The sequence below is a fragment of the Dinoponera quadriceps genome, unplaced genomic scaffold, assembly GCF_001313825.1.
Source record: "Dinoponera quadriceps isolate SergipeBrazil2010 unplaced genomic scaffold, ASM131382v1 scaffold115, whole genome shotgun sequence".
Classification (NCBI taxonomy): domain Eukaryota; kingdom Metazoa; phylum Arthropoda; class Insecta; order Hymenoptera; family Formicidae; genus Dinoponera; species Dinoponera quadriceps.
Window position 1 is genome coordinate 139,616 of NW_014554511.1, and position 15,154 is coordinate 154,769.

Below are 15,154 nucleotides of genomic sequence, written 5' to 3' on the forward strand. Positions count from 1 at the left end.
TATAACTTAATCGTACCAGGTATAAAATGAACCGTCCGCACGCAACGAATAGCATGTTACATCGCGTGAATTTAAACACTAGATATTTATTTCGATACATATTGCGGAAACACCGATATTCGTACGAATTGCCCGTCATTTCTCGCGGATTCAATTCGACGAAATTAAACAACCCGATTTGATTCCTGCGCTCATCTTCCAAACTTATAGCGCACTTTGAACGAAAAATTGTAATCGAAATTATTTAGTAACGCATACATACAAAATACAATACCTAGTGAAAGAACCATTAGAAAGATTTCGAACGACGGCGACGAGATCGTGAGAGCTCATTGTCGGATTAAGAAGTCGGGCAAATTGACGGCAGGTGCTAGTTCGCCTATCTATCTGCCTGCGTCCTACGAATTCCAGCGTTACATCGAATGCCTTCTGGTCTTAACGAGGCAAATTATACTTCGCTTAGGGTGATCCGCGGAGTCGATGATCGCGACGGGAACGAATTAGGGCGCCATGGTAGGTCGCCTTCCTCGGCTAAAGGGACACGCCCGGGATGATCGTCGTCGTTAGCATGTTGTTGCCGGGACGCAATTTAACGATCATTTTCACGTCGGAATTTCGTGCACCTTTCCGTCTCCCCTTAATGTCTTCATAACGCACGTGAAATCCATCAACGTCGCTCCTACGTTTTATAACGCGACAGTCGCGTGTCCGAGCGAATCGCGCGCGCTCGAGTAGTCCTCCTCCGGACGCGCTCTAACTTTTTCAACGAGTCTGGCTCCCTCGCGACATCGGATGCTTTCGTCACGCTTTCATGGCTCAATTACGGTACTTGTAAAATCCGATCTCGAGCTTTTATCCCCGACGACGATGGCTCATCAGTTAAAATATACGAATTCCTACGTAGTGTCGTGTATCTCGGGTAGATCCCGTTAAACGGAAGCACGATCGAGTTTCCTTGACGCGCTCGTAACATAACTCGATCTCAGTTTGTTTGATTTAACGCGGATCTGGAAGGGAGCCCAGGCAACACAAAGTCACAAGGAATATAAGACGTCTCACTTACAAATGTCTTTCAGACATTGTTATGTCTCGATTTTAGACGTTATCTGGCAATCATTTATGCTTGATCGTCCTCGTTACATTTTAGTTACATGTATATAAACATTTTAGAGGAGGAACATTTTCCCTTCAAACGAAATGCAAACCACTTTTCGGAACAGCAAACATCCGCGACCCATCTAAGTTACTTTTCGAAATATTCTTTCGTGATAACAAATGAAACATCTATAGTAAAAGATATTAGAATTTACAAAGAGCTCTGACGTATCGATCAGATGTGCTGGAAATTTGGCGACATGGAAATGACTCCGCTGGAAACAATTACCCCCGGGACACTAATTTTAGCAGGCTCTTGGGACTCACTCGCGAGCGTCTTTGCCCTCTGACCTTGAGATTCCGGAGATACTTGTACCCTAACTCCCTCGTTGGACACACATTGATTCCTCGGTTCTGTTGTGGGCGGGTCCGCGTGTGTCGGATCTCCTCTCCTCTCCTTTGTCGATCTTGTCTTCGAATTCGCCTGGGCTCGCCGACCACGGCGCAGAGGAAACCCAGCCGTTACCATTATCCGTAATTATCATCGAGTCCGCGTACCTTACTCTTATCGAGAGATGCCTCATCCAGGCAAAAAGCTCGTCCGTTCCTCGCTTTTTCGCTCATTTCCAAGTAGGTTTGCCCCGAATTGGATCCTGAAGTACAATCAATGTATCATCACTCTAAGGAGCAATCAATCACTGATAGTTATAAATGTAGCGCTGCAATCAGTCAATCTGTTAATAGACGACCGTTTCCATCTGTGAAATCTTGATACTGTTCGTTCTTAATAGAATAACGTTGCAATCATGCTTGTGATTATAAGTTGTCGAATAAACAACTGTGTTTAATATATCATGTTTAAATATTTTTATCGTAAACTACTATTTTACAATCTATATGTAAATTCTCAGTGAGAAAAACATTGCTCGCAGTTTTTAAGGATATCTTATCGACTGGCGACAATAAACTCAAAATCCATGTTGTGGTTTACTTGTCAGTAATCACTAACGATCGATCACGCAGGCTTGTTAAATTCGCGCGCAAAGTCTTCCGCGTTTGATAACTCGAACAATTTTGCGCGAAGCTCGCCCCATGTGAGCTCTCTCGGAGATCCTTATCCACGGGTGATAAAGCCGGGGACACACGCGCGGTTTCATTAGTCAGCGCGCACGCCGCGGGCTTCGAATTTTTACGACAGGACGAACTGTTTGGATTCCGAACACTTGTAGATCGGGCCGGGATAGTGTCGGGCCGGACGATAACTCGACTAATTATCAGCACTGTATGGAAATCGACCGGCTGACTCGGGCGACAAGAGACCGTTGGAATTTCGGTAGATACTTTTACAATTTATTAGCCACGAGAGTGGTCCCCGTTCTCCTATTTTTTTTTCTCTCCTCTTACTTCTCTTTCTCGAAGGGATTTACTGCAGACTTATCGAAACGTATTTGTAAAGCCCTCCCGCGATAACAATCGACGCGCGCTAATCTAGGCACACCTATGCGATTTAACCCTTTAAACTCCTTTTGATGCCGGCGCCTCTCGCACCATCTCTATTTCTATCTCCGCCTCATTCTCTTCTACATGTTTTTTTGTTTTTTCAGAATTGACGCGAACAATATAACCTTCTTCTGTACTTCAAAAAAGACTAGTAATTTTTGATAAATATTACGAAATCGTTCAATTTCATTCTCACAAAATATTTGGTAATTATTTGGTTACTAGATATTTATGACTGTCTCACTTACTGTTTCAATTAATATGCTGTTAAAATTTGGAAAGATTCCGAAGAAAATAAGTTAAGGACCAATTACCTTAATGTCAGTTTGAAAAAATAAGATTGCATTAATTGGACGTAATGAAAACATTTGGGAAGGAAGTAATGCGCTCGGCCGTTTTGAAGGCTGTCCCGATTTCGGATCTGAATCCACCGGAAGTTGTAAAAACAACTGATACGGCACAACTTGTATCCGCCGATTCTCTTAAGAACCGAAACAGCTAACTGAGATGTCGGATTGTATGAGCTTTATCGGAACAGGATCTGCGGCCCCAGGTTCCGACCAGTTGCCATTTAATTTCCTTAGGCGAGCGAGAAGACGATCAGTTCGCGTCTGGACACCCGATACGTACTGTACGCCTCATGAGACCGAAGCGGCAGATCGAAGATTCGGATGAAGCCAGTGTTTCCCTCTTATAATTGAACCTATCCGATATTACGATATTCTATACAAGGTGCCGCGATGTTCCGGTCTCTACAAATTCTCTTATTTACAGCAAATTTATCATTCTTATTATTATTGTTGTTATTATTCCAATTAACGCATTATAATCAAGTGGCGTGAAAATGAAAAATCATATGGAAAAATAATGATTGTGCAAGAGTTTGTTCAATTTTTTAATCGAAATGTACATAAAACATTTATTTATTGTGAAATACAATCAATCAATTAAGTGATGCCCTTAAGTGAAGCCGATAGCTTCATGATCCCGCGTTCGCAGAAATTCTGAGGTTTCTGAGCGAAGAACCAATTAACTGTCGATGACAGGGTGTGCCGTTAGATTTCGGACAAAATTGAATTTGAAATTCCCGCTATATTAGAATTCAGCTGTAGGTGCTTCACGTTTTCTCCGCAATATTTGGAAAACTTATCAGCGTTATAAATACTATATTGAACAATGTCAGCCCATATCCGGCAATGAAACTGTCATGGATGAAAAAGGTCAGGAAAAAAAGGAAATTCTTAACTGGAGCAGCTTATAAGTGAATCGGAAGTCGTTCACCGCGAACTTATACGTGTCTAGTGAAATAAGATATATATTGGTTCGCGAATAAGAGAGAGAATCCACTATCGACGCGCGGCTGACTCTTTCTCCCTCTCGTATTGGTACGAAGTCACAGGCCGTAGATGGACGTCGAGGGGGAGCAAGATTCTTTGGAGGGAGGATGAGGGTGAGGCAGAGAGAGAGAGGGTGAGCGGGCGGATGTGTCTGAGGTAATTGAGGCTAGGGGTCATCCGGGTCGCAAGAGTCACGAGTCACGAGCAAGCGGCCGCGAACAATGCCGAGCGGCCCTTCTTGTTCGTCTTCTTCCTCCTTCTTCTCCCTCTTTCTCTTCCTAACTCTTTATTTGTCTCTCTCTCTCTCTCTCTCTTTCTTTTTATATATCTCTATCTCATCTCGTCTCTTCCACCGTTCGGCTCCGCGTTTCTCAAGCGGCTGATACCGTCGAACCAATCGCCATCGGCATTACTCCGCACGCGTTGCCTCGGTACTTATTAGATTTGATCCAAGCTGCAGATTAACATTGAAACAAATGTTATTTATGACGGGCGGTATCATTGCGAAACGGACCCCGATATGATGACCCGCGATACTCCGCGCCGACATCGTGCCCGTGTCGAGTTCCTCCGGCCTCTTGTGCTTTCTCTTCGTGTGAGAAGGTTGAGAGAGAAACAGAAAGAGAGAGAGAAGGAAAGAGAGAGGAAGCTAACGAAAGAAAGGGATGGTGGGAGAGGGAGAACTCGGAAGAAGTTGAAAGAAAAGGAAATGCCGAGTTCCTACGGAAGAAACGACAGCAAGTGAGAAGATTCTCGGCTGCATTATAATGTGCGCAATACCGACAAAATATGCTGACACTACTATGATATATAGTACGCTGATAAATTCCATTGCAGGGAAGATTTTGTCAAAATCCAAAATTTCAAAGTCTCAAGAAACTGAAAAAATTTTAATATTTTCGTAAATGTTTCGTTTGGTTACATCGCCAGTTACAATTTATGGAGAAAAATAATTTAGAGGTACAGCAAATTTGATGCTGTGGTAACAAATAAAATATTTATCATACAATTTGCTGTCCCTCTGTATTATTTTTCCACGTGCGATCAATTTTCGTCTCTAATCGATAAAAATGGAATGAGAAAATCTGTATAAATATCTGTTTTCGCAAATGAGACGGACAGCTAGGACCCACCAAGATAGTCAGCGTTGGGCAATCGAAGACAAATTAGCGTTGCGTGACTCCCTTCGATAACGGAACACTCGACACCGGATGTACATTCGATCGACGACATACAATCGCGAGATTCGTCCGTGAGCATATTCACGAAGAACATATTCTCGAAACGCAACCGAGCGTTCGATCTCAAGTGGACTGTACTACATTCAATTTTCCGATAAACAACGAATAAAGTTAGAAGCGAAATATTCAGTAGAAAAAGAAAAAAAAACTGCCGAATACTACTGGGTTTTAGTTGCCTATCTCGAGGTCTATCTCGAGGCGAGCCTTCAGTTCCCGCGAAATCGCACTTTTTTGCGTTTTCGCGCACCTGTTCGACGGGCAATTTCTCCTTCGGCCATCCCGAGTTGTCACCCCGCAGCCTTGTTCCACTGAAGTATATTCGGCGAATACCGACCGCTTTGTACACGTGTCGTTAGGAGACAGCTGTCAGCCAGTTGGCATAATGCTTTAATAAAAGTGTTCTTGCTTACACGCGCACGGAGGAGCTCCTATATTTGAAGCCTGCTATTTTACGTAATCGCCTGTATTACATGTATATTTTGTTATCGCAAGGATAAACATTTCTAAGAAACATATTATAATCCTTGCGTATGAAAGTTTTCCAAGGACAACTTGACCAGTAGGTGGGGATTTTTTCCGGTCGCTATCAAGTATTTCGGTGTTAATACGAAGGAGGGGAAGCTAATAGCAATGCAAGAGGAGCGATCAATATGGTGAAACATGGGCGGATGGCGCTTAAACAATTCCGGGGCGGGAGGACGCGCGTTTGGCGGAAGGAACTGTAGCGTCCCTCCGAGCTAATTACTAGCAGCGAGCCGGCGTGAACCCGAGAGCGTCTTCTCTGCCTTTACCTGTAATTTACGTGCCGGGCTTTAGATATCCGGGCGTTGTTGCATTTCACTTCAGCTACAACGCTTAATTAAACTCCCAGTGTGTAGCTGCTGAGACGCGGGTGGTGGATGCTCGTCCCGGCTGAAAATCAGCCAGCCGGATAACAGGATTTCGCTCGCGTGTGTGTCGTCCGCGACGAACAATCAGCAAGCATCCACGCTCCAGTTGTTAGGAATTAAGTCGGTTTCTTCGTAAGTACGTGAGTAAGTACAATCGCGCGAGCACAGACGAATTATTTGGCAGCAAGAAATGCACCTTCCAAATTATTTCGTCTAACAAAAAGATCTTACACAGCCAGAAAGTAAGATTGTTAATTTCATATTCATGAAATTGTTCACAATTTTTATCGTTTCATTTGAAAATTAATATATGTTCGAAGGAGAGGACAATCGATTTCGCGTTTTAAACTATATATTTTCTCGGAATCTTCTTCCCCTCTGTTATTTTCTAGAAATTGGTAGGATTGACGGTTAAAACGTCGCCTTTAAAGTCCGCCGACGCCGGGCTTAAGAATTCGCAGGAGAGTGCTCGCGAGCGAAAGTGATTCCGTGTGCGATTTCGCGAACTGATCGTGGCGGATCGCTCGAATTATCGGGTTCCTGTAAGTTGCGTGCCGAGTGTTGCGCGCCTCTTCGAAACGGCTCTTCTCCTCACGACAGGACAATTGCTGCGTTTCCTGATATAGTTTGCGCCCTTCCAAGTGTAACGGACGAAAAGTCCTCGCGAGAAAGAGAGAGTCCAATCCTTGCTCAATCCCGATAATTTCGCAGTCTCATAATTTGACTAATCGACGGGAGACGAGCGTTGACGTTGACGCGTCGCAACGTCGCGCCGGTTGGTTTGTCCCGAAACTCGTCGGTGTTGGCTTCATGGCACGAAATTGTTAGCCGACCCAATCAAGACTGAGTATCGCGGGGGAAACGTCAATTTCGATTCTAATCCATTTAAGAGCGTGAGATCGCGCTGCAGTCACGCGTTGACGAAAACAAATTAAAAGTAAAACCATACATTATTCATCCGAGGAAAAATGTAGAAAATATCAGCATAACGATTGACACGGAATAATAAAGAAAAATTTGGCAAAATAATTAGCTACTTCCTTCTCCGTGTGACAAGACGTGAAGAATGAGCGAAATTAAATGTACGCTCTTGCTTCCCCAAATGATCGATGATCTTTATTTCTCAGCCTCTTCCGCCTCCCTCCCGTGATGGCTTATTTTCCGAAAAAGCAGCTTCCGACGTAACACGCTTTGCAAATATAATCGATCACATGGTTTATCTCGCTCTCCTCTCGCGAGTTACCTTTTGAAATCAATCTGCGTGTCGGAACGACCTTACGCGAATGTTGCGCTCACAGAGATATAAATTCGACCGCGTGTCCATTCGGCTGAATAAAAAACACTCAGGACCGATCCCGGAAATTAAAAACGTGAGTTATTCACGCGAGTTATGCATTAAATGTAAATCAAGTAATAAAAAATCATTGATGGACGAAATTCACGAGAGAATGTTTCAAGATAAAAATTCTCTCTCCCTCTTTCTTCCTTCCTTTCTCCCCCTTCAAGAGCCGAGCGATAGACGAAGATTCCGGAAATCGATCGATTCGAGCAGTGCCGGCCGCAAAAGCCAAGGGGAGCCTGCGCGCTCAGACCAATCATCGTTGCTCGAAGAAGCGTGAAGTAGGAGGAGCCGAAGGACACCCCCGTTAGTCGCGTCCTGACGTGGCGTGCACGGTGCAAATTGGCAGCTTCCTTCCTGCCGACGGACGCTCGATTTGCCACCATCGAAATCGCTCGAGCGTCGAGATTGAAATCGCGAACATGGATTTACCTCGATCACGGATCTTCTCGATTTACGAGCGAATCGGCGAGCTCACACGCGATCGTCGCTCGGTGATCTCGGATCCTATTGTATTGTTAACCAACAATCGCCGTCATGGCAAATCTTTCTCGCAACCCACCACGAAGATTGCCGCGGTAAATAAGTAAGCGAGAGGATCCTTGGAGGATCGTTGCGAAACACGGATAATCGATCCCGTGCGTGTTTACGCGGAAATCGTTGACGACGGACGAGTGATTTTTTTCCGGGGCGAGCAAACGTCGGCGGGAATGAAAGATGCAATCGGATAAATGCATAAATAAAGTGTCCCTCCACCGAATAAATAAAGTATAGCGTTTCCGCCTCTGTAATGGCGATCTAGATTTAACGTTGCGCTCGTTACATAACTTTCCGGCGATATTGCATTCATTTACGTTACTTTCGGAATTTTTCGGTATAATGCACTTCGCACAAATTGCCTCTCGAGCGAAGCATCGTTCAGCCGGAAACGAAATTTTAAGTGCACGAGTGGTATAGCAATGCTAAACAAAATTGTCCTATAGTAGAAATCTAAATGTAATTAATCATGAGCTGAATAAAGATAAAAATTCTTTATTTCTAACGTGATGCATCGCAACGTTTCCGCCATCGTGAAATTTGTTCCAAAGAAAATTGTGAAAGAGACCGCGAGAAGGGGAAAAGAGGAGGAAGAGGGGAGAGAGAGTCACCCGTTTTATAGTAGGGGCACAATGGGATCAATAACCCGGTGGAGGATAAACCCCATAATCCCCTCGCGTCTCTTACTCGTGGACCACCTGCAGTTGAGCGTTTCGTTACGGGTTAGCCGCGCGTTTTCCTCGTCATCCGCGAGGTGACTCCAAATATTTAGACAGGGTTTAGGATTTTGGGGCTAACCCCATTGTCGATCGATTCCAAGATCCCACCGAACAGCCAACTTTGTAATCCCTGACTTCGGCACTTTGTAATCACGCGTAATTACAATCACGAAGTGATCTTCGTCGTCTATGCGAGCTGTCAACAGTGCGACGATATCGTCTCGAGTGAATTTTCCGCCTCGGGATACTTTCTTGTCTGTGATATTTCGTCGAAATTTTGGCACAAGCTATCGGAATATATTTCTGAATGATTTCCAAACTTTACTGTCTATTTCAACGAACGTCTGATTATTTGTTGATCGATCTTTGCGAATGCATGAAAGAGCTGGTTAACTTTGACAAACGAATTTGCGTGGTGCGACATTCATGATCGACGAGATATTATTCCCATAGACCGAGGAGAGTCCTCAAGCTCGCTCGTTCGTCCGCTTGATCGATCGATCACGACAGCCTCAAACACAGGATTACGTCAAGGACCACAAGGACATGATTCATTCGTCGTTCTTTCCACGTCGTCTGGTAATCTTTTCGAAAAGGGCGAAGTCATAGCTGCACACCCGGAATCTGTCACAACTCGAGAAATATTTTCACAGCCACGCCAATCTATTGTTAACTAGGGGATTACCTTGGAGAGCGCGAGACATCCTTGAGAACGCGGCACAAAGAATCTCCGAAAAGGACGAAGCGGCTTGCCACTGCGGTAAAATTCCCTCTGCGCTCTCTGCGAACTAGATTAAAATAATGTCCAAGTTTGAATCGACACATTACTTCCCAAATTCCTATTATATTATTTCAAAAATAAGTGATCACACTCTAGGTCGCTCATTAATCTTAAAAATAAAGGAATATTTTTTACAATACTATTTCGAATTCGCTTTCTCGATCATTTTTCTTCTCTCCGCATTAATGCTCACATCTTTTAGGCACCATAAAGGGGTATTGGAGTGTCGTCCCGAACACAAATTTGCGATGAAAAATAGGGGTCCCCGTTAAAAAAAATCGATTTGATTGGACCCCAACTGAGTCCACACATCTATCTTACATTTTGGCACTTTAATGTGGCGCATTGGGGTCAGAAATAACCCCGAAAACAACTTAACCTTTTTTAACGGCAAGTTGAAATGGCTTAATTGTGTTTACATCTAATATTTCCCTAATTACCGAGGCTTGTGAGTTATTCAAAATTAAATATCGGTTCGAGTTGAAAATATCCCAAATGTTTCAGATTAAGATTAACTCCTTTGCTCGACTGATCCCGCATGGATACTGAAGCGATTCGATAAAAGCAGTCGCGCGGTATAGAAATTTGTGGGGCCACTTGGGTGGTAGAGAGACAAAACGGATAACGATAGACTACTAGCAGAAGTTTCTTTTCAAGTCAGAAGTATGATCGATCGTCACGACACACGGATTACGTTCTATTCAGGGGAACGTACTGCAGGATACTCTCAGCAGGTAGCGGGGCTCGCGAGAATCGGATTGATCATGGAAAAGCGTGGATATGTCCGCTCGCGCTTTTTGCCAGCTACGACTTCGCTGACTAAAAGCGGGCCGCCGCTTTAATCGCCGGCCCTCTTTTATTATTTATCCCGTTGTCCTTAATTTATCGTTCCGCTTATCGACATTTACGAGCCTAATAGCGACGCGCTATCCGACGCAAAATCCGCCGCGGCTGTTTGAATTTTTCAAAAGGCCGCAGAGACGGCGAATCCGTCGTGGATTTCCGAGCGGTTATTTGGTCTCCGCCGCCGTCGCAAACTTCCCGTGTGTCAAATAGATGTAAATCATTCTCCCCGCGCCGACCGAATTTTAACGACTGGACTGCGCGCTGCTTACGTATCGAACGTCTCACTAAAAAAGAACATCACGTACGTGCTGCTTCTGTATCAAAGAGTCGGCAGCGTGCTTTTTTATCAAACAAAAATGGAAATAGGACACATCGAGTGAATATTCTTACATCGGTCTATCGAGAATTACATCTCCGTTATAGAAAAATGATCAGAAGTCGCACAAGAGATTACGAAAAAAATATAGAATGAGGAAGAAATAGACGCGTTACCGTAATATATTCGCGACGTACTTTTGTCTTTTCTAAATCTTTCGTCCCAGTCGTTAACTTAGTATCACGCGTTTTTTTTTCTATCTTATCGCTTCAAATGAATTACAAAATGAGTTTTAGTTACAGAATTAGTCTGAAAATCAAACGAATTTGTTTGAAAATATCGCAGAATTCCTTTATGTAAAGATAAATATTTCCAAAATTATTTTACAAAAAATAAACATTAAATGATGCATTCAAACTGTATAATTAGTTTTATTTTTATGTAAAGACGTTCAATTAATTGTTTCAAAAATGTATCTAATAAATTGAAAAATAACAGTAGCCTGTAATGTGTTAACGGCATTGCAAAACACATCCCATCACTGGAGCACCGAAAAAAATAACATTCTCGGCGGAATAACGAGGAAGAATCGGAGATGCCATCGTGAAGGAAAGAAATAGAAAGAAAGAAGAACGGCGGTTCGCGACACCCAGTATCGAAACCTAATTTCGACGCTCGATTGGATATCGAGTACAGTCGATTTTCCTGCCAGCTGTAAATCGAGATTAGCGACGCGCGGTAGGTCGTGCACGCGAGCGCTTGAGAACGAACGTACGAATGAATGAGGTGCCTCTATCCGCCCGGAGATGGAAAAGGGGTAGAGAGGAACCCGGATCGGCTCGGATTTCGCCCTTTGAGAGGAGGCTCTCTTTCTCCCAAAGCACCCTCCTACCTGACCTCCTCTCGGCTCGCTTCTTAACTTACCTAGCTCGTGTGTCGCGTAAGCCCGATCTAACGAGAAGCAGACGACGCGTCAAGTCACAGAGAAGAGGAGATGATCTTGGCTATTTAATACACAAGTGTCAGAATTGTTTTCTTTGGAAAGCACAGTGGCAAAAAGTTTATTGAACCTCTTTAAACAATCAATCGCGCTCAAAAGCTTTCCTTCCTTTTATCTCTCAACAGAAGTATCACGCGGCGTTGCTTTCATGTAAAACTCGCGGAACGTCCAGGTGGTGCCTCTTGCGCGCGTCAGCAAATTAATTCGATCAATTAATACGTACTTAAGCGCACGCTCCGCTGTAGCCAGTTGATAACACCAGGCGACTGCTGCAATCGCTGAGCGCCACCCCCGATGTTCGCGAAAGCAAGCACACGGTGCCGCCGGGACTCAATCAATACCGGTGGCATCGCCGGACCGCCATTTTATTTCACCGCGATCCCTTTCGCTCCACCACACCCGGAGGCGCCTCACCTTTCCCTCCGCGAAATTTCCTTTTCTTTTTACCAGTCGTATAATTATATATAATATTATATTTTATATATGCGGGATAGAAGAAGATACAGTTGAAAAGCAACCTCGCGGTATTTTTTTACAGAACTGTCGAAATTTCACTAAAATTATAGCCGGGCTTCGTCTGGTTTTAAGCCAAAAACTAATAGTAGTAACAATATATATGTAACGTTATTATCACTGACACTATAAAACTTTTTTCACAAATTACAATGCGATCCCTACCCTGATTGGTATGAATGAAATCAAGTAGATTGGAACATATTTTGCGCTTACTTCCAGAGGGCGAGGCCTACCTATCTGCTTAGTAAGGGGTTGGTTCGCGCTTGAGACGTCGACGTAATCGGAACGGGCAATCGTGATCCGATCGAGATCTGATAATCGACTTGTTGGCACCTGTGGCAACCGACATAATTAATGTCAGTGCGTTGACCCCCGTCCTCTCGTCATTTCCCGTGCCTTACCTCTTCCCAGCTCGTTAATTCTCGGCGGGACATTACCGAGCAAATTAGGCAAACCGACTCCTCTCTCTCACTCTTGTTCTCTTTCTCCTTTTCGCTCTCCCTTCTCCGAACTACCTTTTCGTGCCCCTTCAGCTATCAAACTCGGAATAAAGTGGCCGTGAATCGGCCAGGAAGTGGGCGTTTCGCCGTGATGCCAGCTTCCAGAAGGTACAAAGGGGAAAGTAAGAGGGGAACGAAAAAAGGACACAACGAAGAGCGATCGTCGCCGTCTCGGTAGTAGCAGTACTCTCCCCTCCTCGCTTTTCTTCGTTTACAAACTGGCTCTCCACGCGGTTTGTTCTCCCAGCTCCTTTTAGTATGATCTCCGTACTCCCCCCAACCCAACAGGCCTCACCTTCTCGCGGGGGTAATTAACGATTTAACAGACACGCTGAATGAGCGGTGCCGTGAGTTGGTTAAGCAAGTTGTTATTAAGGCTGACGCGGCACCCCCTTTTGTAGTGGGGAGAGAGGGTAGGAGGAGAAGAAAAAGACGCGCACAGAGGGCAAGGAGATGAAAAAAACCGGAGAATAAAGTTTATTACATATCCTAGGATATAAATTCTCCTCGGGGCACCCTCCGCATATCAGGAATTAAATTGTAAAGTACAAATTAGCATAATAAGATACGCGAACATGGATGTAGCGAGGCAACTGAAGAATGCAACAAATATGAAAAGTCGGAACGGAAAGAAAAACGACTACTCGCGCGTTGTATGCTGCACGTCGCAGCTAAAGGATGCGTTAGTTTTAGCGATACGAAATATTAAAAAATATAGAAAAATCAAATTTTCCTGAAAAACAGGCAAAGGAGTATTAATTAATTTAAATGCTTCAGAAATATAGAAAAATAGATGTATATTATTTATAAGAAGTTTATATTTGTAGTATATTTTAACATTTTTTCCGTCTGGGAAGCCGTTAATGTTTTATGTATTCAAATAAAGAGCGGAGGTGCTTACATTCGCACGCAAGCCAGGATTCCCGGGCTCGCCCACCGACTAATGGCTTTATAATGCCTTCATTTCGTATTAAAGCGCTGCCGCTCGCTTGCGACCGCCGTTCTTGCGATGTCCTGCAGGATTGTTCACGCCCGATGGAGCCGTCTCCTACCTAGGATAATGTGCCGGGCTCGACGTCCGCTGCAGAAAGAAGCGGAGTGCGACTTAATAAGTCGCACTCCAAAAGTTAAGGCACTATGCCGGCATAAAACTGCGATATCTGAAAGTCAGAGTAATTTCCCCATGAGAAAAATCATCGATTTAGTGATAGTCGTGGTTGGGCTACTCTCTTAAGTTGAATCAATCAATTCTGTAACCGATAATCAGTGAATATTCACGAATTTTTAGCGGAAAATTTAGCTCTTTTGTCTAGTACTTCATTGATCGTGCTAATATGATGTGTTTCTATACAAGATAGAAATTTAAAAAACTATTGTAATAACAAAATGTATAAGCATATTTTAGTGAAATACCACTGTCCAGATGAAAGAGGTTCGAAGAGAAACCTTTCGATGAGAATATTTGTAAAATCGACAATATACAATAAATGGCAATATATGTGAAAAGTTAGATCTGATCCTCATACATTGTAATCATTTCTACATTTAGCATTGATTTTAATATAGCATCTATTCGCACGCATTTCCAAATCAAATTATACTGAAAATCAAGTGAAATAAAGTTTTTATCGCAAATTACATTCTCATTCGCTGACAAACATTTCGCCTTAATGATCGCGGGAAAGACTCTTTTTACGAAGTCATACTCGCGATCGCGTGTCCCGCGATGGGATCCTAATCAAGCGACGAGACGGCGGATATCCTCGACGTTTATACCGTCGTTGCCCCTTTTTCCACAACGCTCTCACCTTCGGCGCCGCTAATACCGTCACCATTTCGGCATCTTTTATGCCGAACGCGCGCGTGATTTACGAGCGAAAGATGAATCTGACCCCGGCTGTACGTCTATTCATGCCTAATGCGGCCATAACGACAGAAATGTATTCATCCTGCCCGCTTTACGACGCGATCATTGCCCGACAAATTAATAAAGCAAATGTTCGAGCGAACGATTAATTTTACGCTAACTCGAGAGCACACACATGTTTCAATCGGCCGCCGACTTAATGACGACCATGAAACTTCAAAGTCTCCAAATCTACAAAAGACGAATAGTAAACGTTACTACAAAATTATTCGATTACTTACATGAATTATTCTGTTGTAAAATCGAGAAATATCAAGAAAAATCGAACAAAAATATCTTCGTTAGAAATATCGGATAGAACTTTCTCGAAATTGCCTGCAAAATTGTCCAATTTACCGTGGTCGCGTCGCGAGATGCGTGCACTAATAAAAATTCCCATCGGCGACATGCGTTCGCGATCTCGTGACAACGCGTTGGTCAGCCCGCCCCAAGCAGATGGTGATTCCTTCATCCCCTAATCGCGCGGTCGGCTCGCGTGATGACGCCTTTAAACGAGGCATCCTGGTTAACCGTAACATTTGCTTAAGCGTGTACACGCCAGACAGAGAAAATCGCTCTGCCCGGAATAATGGTTTCTTATTATTATCATTACTATTATTACTACGACTAA